This window comes from Plecotus auritus (assembly GCF_963455305.1).
Source record: "Plecotus auritus genome assembly, chromosome: 6".
Taxonomy (NCBI): domain Eukaryota; kingdom Metazoa; phylum Chordata; class Mammalia; order Chiroptera; family Vespertilionidae; genus Plecotus; species Plecotus auritus.
This window is the reverse complement of record NC_137773.1, coordinates 32,205,056-32,212,259: the sequence shown is the minus strand read 5'-3', so window position 1 is coordinate 32,212,259 and position 7,204 is coordinate 32,205,056.

Here is a 7,204-nt window from a genome sequence, read left to right as displayed (position 1 = left end):
TTATAAGTTACCTCAAATCTCTTCTGGGATAAGGCAAAATATGAAGATTACATTTGAAAATAAAACAGATGAAATAACAATTCAAGTGTCTGGCCAATATTCATGAAGTTGAACTGGCATTTGATGGTGAGGAAACCCAGGCTAGGAGAGGTTCATGGAACTGAACTCCGGATGGCAACGCTCTGTCCATGCTTTGTCCACCACCTCCTCTCTTTCCTTCTGCTTGCTGGGAGTCACCTTCCCACCCAAGTCCTGAGATCTCATACTGTCCACTTCCTGCAGGAGAAACCCAGATTTGACAAGTCTCTAACACCCAACACTGAAGTAAATATTAGGTCAATAAATCCACAGCCAAACATTTCCTCTTCCTCTGACAAACATAACAGACACCCCTTTTTAGCAACAGGAACCATCATTTTCCAGATCAAGAGACTGAAGCATGGTAAGATTCAGCAATTCGCTTGAATTCATCCAGCTAATAGGGTACAGTTGTCCTTTGAGCAACACAGGTTTGAACTGCATGCATGGGTGCACTTATGCATGTGTTTTTTTAAACACCTGTTGGAATCAAAGATGTTAAGGGCCAACTGTATGCATTTGATCTATACCATTTACACAGGGGACTGGAGCACTGCTGATTTTGGTATGGGGGTATGTGTCCTGGCACCAACCCCTCTGTGGATATTGACAAACAAGTTTATGAGAAATCAAAAGTTATATTTGGATTTTCCACTGAGGGGTGAGGGGGTGTTAGCGTCCCTAACACACCACCCCCAACCATCATTCAAGGGTCAATTGTAGTTTTGCTGAGATTCACACCCAGATCGAGCTGAATTCACTTTCTATTATGTTCTTCTCACTATAACATGCTTTCATTGAACAGAGGGCTGCATTCCCTAAGACATGACATGCAATTCCTGAGGAATTGAGTGTATTTGATTTGGCCTAAGAAGGAGTTCATTTCTGGGATCCTTCACCACAGATTTCCCCCAGGGGAAGAAGGTTGGGTGGGGAGCCAGGCTGAATCAGATGGTCTTTTTCAGAAGACACAAAGGAGGCTTTGTGATGGAGACTGTTTAAAGGGCAGGCAGAATCTCCCTGGGGCAGTTGGGAAATGAGGCAAATCTAACTACCAAGCCAGCCGACCACCATTGAAAGGCAGGAATGAGATGGCCTCCTTCTGACATCCCACTATAGGATATGCTCATCTCTCCGACTTCCTTCCCTTCTTAAGAAACATTTCAATTGCCCATCTCTATCTGTTGAGCTTCTTCTTATCCTTTGAGATCTTTGCCTCTTCTTGAAGCCCCCTATGATGAATTAACTGCCTGTCCCTCAGGCGTCTCATAGGCCCTAGATCAGGGGTCCTCAAACTTTTTAAACAGGGGCCAGTTCATTGTTCCTCAGACCGTTGGAGGGCCGGACTATAGTTTAAAAAGAAACTATGAACAAATTCCTATGCGCACTGCGGGCCAGGGACAAGTCGGCTGCTAAGCAGGACAGGCAGCAGCACCGGCGGGCCGGATAAATGTCCTCGGCGGGCTGCATGTGGCCCACGGGCCTTAGTTTGAGGACGCCTTCGGCCTAGATCATATGCACAGAGCCTGTTTCAAATCCATTTGCCAGGGACTAGCTATGTGAATTTAGGCAAGTTTAACTTGTAGACATGTTTCTCCATCGGTAAAATTGGGATAATAGTGCCTGCTCTCAGAGGGCCATGAAGAAGTTTAAAATGAATTTTGCATGTGAGAAGAAAATATATTACCTATGTATATTCATGGCCTAAATCTGTCCTCTGAGGAGTATGGGGAGAGAGAAGAGAGTCTGGCTGGGTGGCTGCTTGTGTATACTATATAGACAGAGAGATGGGGAAAGTGAATTTTAAGTTTTGCTGTGTATTTTTTTAAAGACTGCATCTACATTACTACTTCAAGTAACGTAGATGCAAGATTGATACCATGTGCAGATGAGACCATGAGGCAGCTCAGCTTTTAAAAAGATACACATGTAAAGTTCTTAGCACAGTGTTTGAGACATATCAAATGCTCAAATAATGAGGCCTCCACTACAAAACTTGTCCTCATCTCTGTGCCAACCTACTGTCCTACCCACCCATGGTGAGTACTCAGCAGGAAGAAGCCTCCATGGGAACCAGAGAGCGAGCCAACCAAAGTCTGGGAAGACCAGACTCTCGGGACAAATGTCCTGACACTTCAGCTGACCACAGCAACTGGTAGAGAGGTCAGCATGGGGAGGGGCTATTTGCTGCTATCCCTCTGTGGGGGATGGACTCTCCCTTCCTATTTGTCACTGTTCCCAGCCCAGACAAAGGCTCACTTCATCTTCTGACCCATATTCACTGACCTCTGTGCCTTGGGATGTCACTGAGGGGGTGAGGAGCCATGGAGCTCCCGTGGCCAGGGATGTCAAGCATGCCAAGCCAGAATTCTGCACACCAGTTCCCCAAGATTCCTGCCTGCTCCACAAGGCCTGTCTTTTAGGGCAGCAGCTCTGCAATTAGATGTTTCCTCAGAGGAGAGCTCCCCCAAAGCTGTTGGGAGATGAGTGACAGGAAGACCTGGGAGCACCTTCCCTCACAATACTCCAGCCAGAGAACACTACTTGTTTTCCCTCCCCAACATCCCCTCCCCTTTTCATTCTTTGCATTTGCTCACTCTTTTCTCTAGGGTGCCCTTCACCCATTTCTACCTAATAAACACTATTCATTCTTCCAGACTTAGCCCAAATAACTTCTCTTCCAGGAAACCAGCCTGGAGCTCCCTCTGACTCTATAACCTTCATCGTGGCCTCTGTTATAATTTAGGAAGTGAGGTCTCACCCCAACACTGGATAAATGTGATGTGGATCAAAGATTGTGCTTGAGAGTCAAGAAGATTGAAGTTTGATTTCTGGATCAGCCACCTGTCAGTCCTATAACCTTGGACAAGTTGCCTGGCCTCTCTAAGACCCCTTGTAAAAGAAGGAAAATAAAGTAGGATAGTTCTGAAAAGTAAATGAGATAATGTTCATTAAGCTATTAGCATGGATGGTGCTTTGCACACATTAAGCTCTTAATTAATGTTAGCTATTATTATTGTCTCTGTCTCTCTTCCACCCTCACACCCACCTGCAGTGTATCAGATAAGGCCATGACCAGCTCAATATCTGAAGGTGGAATTTTATTGTAACCAGTCTTCCAGCTTCCAGATGTGAATAGGCTTCCTTCTGAGAGAAGCAGAGATGCTGAAAAGAGACTGGAATTTCCAAGCACCAGCGATCACAAGAGAGGAATGAGGGTAAGAGCCTAGGGCTGTTGGTCAGAGGGAACATAGAGGCAAAAATGAAGGATTATCCAACAAGGATGTTGGCAATGCTTTTGTTGTGGAGGAAAAACTTTTTCTTCTGCCCTCTTAGAATTAGAATTAAGCTAGCAAAAGACAGGTTAATGGGAGAAAAGGCACAATTTTTATTAGTATTTACCTGTAGAATAGAAGTAAAACTTAAACAAGACTTGGGGTTAGATTGGAGTCTTATATATCCTTTCAAAAAGGATATATCCTTTTAACAAGGAGTCCAAGGGACAATAAATTGTGGGGGTGACTAGGAAATATATGGAGGAAACTAATGGGAGAGGCTATTTAAGTAATGTCCGCTTATGCAAATTCATCTTGGTGTTGACTTTGTCTTCAGTTATGCCCTGCTTCAGGCAGATAAGGGGTGGCAGAGAATTCTTCCTGCCTCTGTTGATTCTCAATTGCCTTCAATTAAAAACAATCCTTATGCCAAAGTGGCATATTTTGGGATGGCATATTTTTTTAACATATTTTTATTGATTTCAGACAGGAAGGGAGAGGGAAGAGAGAGATAGAAACATCAATGATGAGAGAGAATCATTGATCATCTGCCTCCTGCATGCCCCCTACTAGGGACTGAGCCTGCAACCTAGGCATGTGCCCTTGACCAGAATCGAACCTGGGACCCTTCAGTCCCCAGGCTGATGCTCTACCCACTGAGCCAAATCAGCTAGAGCGGGTGGCATATTCTGATTGTCTTCACTTTGCCTTCCTCTTCAACTGCAAGGATCAGAAATCTAGCAAGCCCCACAGTGGCAAAGCCTTCTTTTGCAGCCATAAAGAACCCCTCAGATCTACCTCCTAGAGTGGTTCTCAGACCCAAAGGAGCTGCAGTACCTGCCCTGTGTTTCTACATTCCCCTCCCTTCAGGGCATCCAAGAAGGAAGCTCAGAAAAGTCACTTCTAGGTCAGGGAGGAAGCCACAAAAGCAAATCTGGACCTCAGGTGATTAATATTCACCCCAATTCCCTGACAAGAGTCTATGCCTTTGGGGGTACTAGTGAGCCACACTGACTTCTCTGAGAACTGCCCTCCACTAATAGGCCTGGGATCCTGTAATCACTTTGCTGGCACATGGAACTGGTTTCTTTAGCCAGCTGATAGGCCTGAGATGGACCCTCGGTCCAGAAAAGCCAATCTAGAACCTGTGCATGGGCAATCAGATTTCCCATGAATTTGAAATTGGGATAGGAGGTCATTTAGCTGAAGTTGCTGGACGTGGAATGTCATGCAGAAGAAGTAGGTCTGCAGAGAGAATGAAGTAGATGGTCTAGGCCTTCAATAAATAGGGCTCAAAACTGGTTCCTGGCTTGCCAGTTCCAGATCTCCTAAGGCCTGGCTGTACTCCTGGGATTGGATTGCATGACACTCCCCTTTTACCAAGTAATTCCAATGTTTCTGTTACTTGCAGCTAAAAGACCCTTAATTAAAGCATTTTCTTTGAGTCCATGGCTTGTGCAAGGTCCCTCAGGGCCTGAGCTACAAACCCAGAGCTCTGACTTCATCCTGGAATTCAGACCTTGAATAGTAAATCTCCCAGAATTCAGCCCATTTGGAGGGAAGCCAGCACCATCACTCACCACCATTCCAGTGCAGGGAGGGGAATACATGGTACCCCCAGATCCTCTCCCAGAAATAATAGTAATAGCTGTCACTGATTGAGTCTTCATGCCGTTTCAGGCACTATGCTAAGTGTTATAATTATTTCCAGTCCTCAAAACAACTCTGATTAGTTTTAAATATTTTCATGGCGATCAAAACAAGCATAAATTCCTCATGCTTATTAAGATTTTATAGAAATAGGAAGCCAAAAGATTGCCAACCCAAACCATTAAAATTGATATAAACTTTAGTTGATATTGCCAATTAGTTTTTTTTAAATATATATTTTTATTGATTTCAGAGAGGAAGGGAGAGAGAGATAGAAACATCAATGATGAGAGAGAATCATTGATCAGCTGCCTCCCGCATGCCTCCCACTGGGGACTGAGCCCACAACCCAGGCATGTGCCCTCAACCAGAATCGAACCTGGGAACCTTCAGTCCACAGGCAGATGCTCTATCCACTAAGCCAAACCAGCTAGGGCTGCCAATTAGTTTTTTAGCTAAAATTAAATTACTAATGTTGTATGTATTTAAAAACAAAGCAAACCCTTTAAGTTGGCATCTCCACTGTAGATGAGGAAATAGTGGCTCAGAGGAGTAAAGAATATTTCCCGAGGTCAAACAGCTTAATGTTATAATCAACCAGGATAAAGAGCCTCACCAGCCTAAACTTGAGGCCCAGTTGCCAGAGTCCTGGGCTGCCCCTTCACTGAAATGGTAGCTTATGAATGGGTAAGGACAGATCTTAAAAAATACAGCCTGGCCAAAACCGGTTTGGCTCAGTGGATAGAGCGTCGGCCTGCGGACTGAAGGGTCCCAGGTTCGATTCCGGTCAAGGGCACGTAACTTGGTTGCGGGCACATCCCCAGTAGGAGGTGTGCAGGAGGCAGCTGATCGATGTTTCTCTCTCATCGATGTTTCTAACTCTCTATCCCTCTTCCTTCCTCTCTGTAAAAAATCAATAAAAAAATATATTAAAAAAAAAAAATACAGCCTGGCACAGAACAAGTACTTGTTAAAGGTTCATTGACTGACTGAATGATTGAATGAGTGAATTTGAAGATAGTTGTTTAAAAGACAGTGTGCTTCACCCCAAACATGCAGAGGTCTACAATTCAGTACTCTCTATTTATCACTGCTGCCAGCAGCTCTTCCCACCTCGCTACCCAGAAGCTAGTCTAATGGCATTAACCATCCCAGCCAGCCAGGATACCATTAAAAGCTTCAGTCCAGTCTCTGTGCCCCACCCCCGGTCTTGGCTCTGGGCCCTGGGCTGGGAGAGTGGTCTGGTAGTTTATCAGGAATTTGGACCTTCTTCAGAGAAAAGCACAGATGACCTATTAGTCTAATTCAAGCACTTAGCAAGGAATGACTGTACCATTCACACCCCAGCCCTAGGCTAATGGAGCCAAAGCAAATGGAGAGGCCTTGACAGCTCAGAGATCTTCCTGGGAGGGGAAGGAGGGGAAGGCTCTTCCAGTGTCCCACTGGAGTTTTCAGGGAGGAAGGTGGTTTGGATATTTCCTGGAGATGGGTGGCCAATGGGGATACAAGAATGTACAGGGAGAGGTTTTCCTATTCTACCCACCACTCTGCAGCCCCTCTACGCATCCTATGCCCAAATTGCCTTAAAATTTAGGTGGAGAAAAATAGGAAAACAAGCAAATATCCATTAATACAGAACTCATTAAATAAACTATATATGTAGAAATATAAATTCATACAAGTCCATGTTATACAGCTGATAAAAAGGGTGATGTAGCTCTGGCCGTTTTGGCTCAGTGGATAGAGCGTCGGCCTGCGGACTGAAAGGTCCCGGGTTCGATTCCGGTCAAGGGCACGTGCCTTGGTTGCGGGCACATCCCCAGTGAGGGGGTGTGCAGGAGGCAGCTGATTGGTGTTTCTCTCTCATCGATGTTTCTAATTCTCTATCCCTCTCCTTTCCCCTCTGTAAAAAATCAATAAAATATATATATTTAAAAAAAAAAAAAAAAAGGGTGATGTAGACCAAGCTCTACTCATGGATGCTGAAAGATGCTATGACTTACACTTTGATATGCAGTATCTGCCTCCCCTTATGTAAAAATTATACATACTCATAGATGCTCATGTGTACAGATGTGTAGGGAGCAGATTTGGAAGTTTGACAGTGAGATTTTAAAGGTTTTTAATTTCTTCTTGATAATTATCTATATCACCTGAATTCTCTACAAAAACCTTATACTATAATTACTAACTCTTTTGAG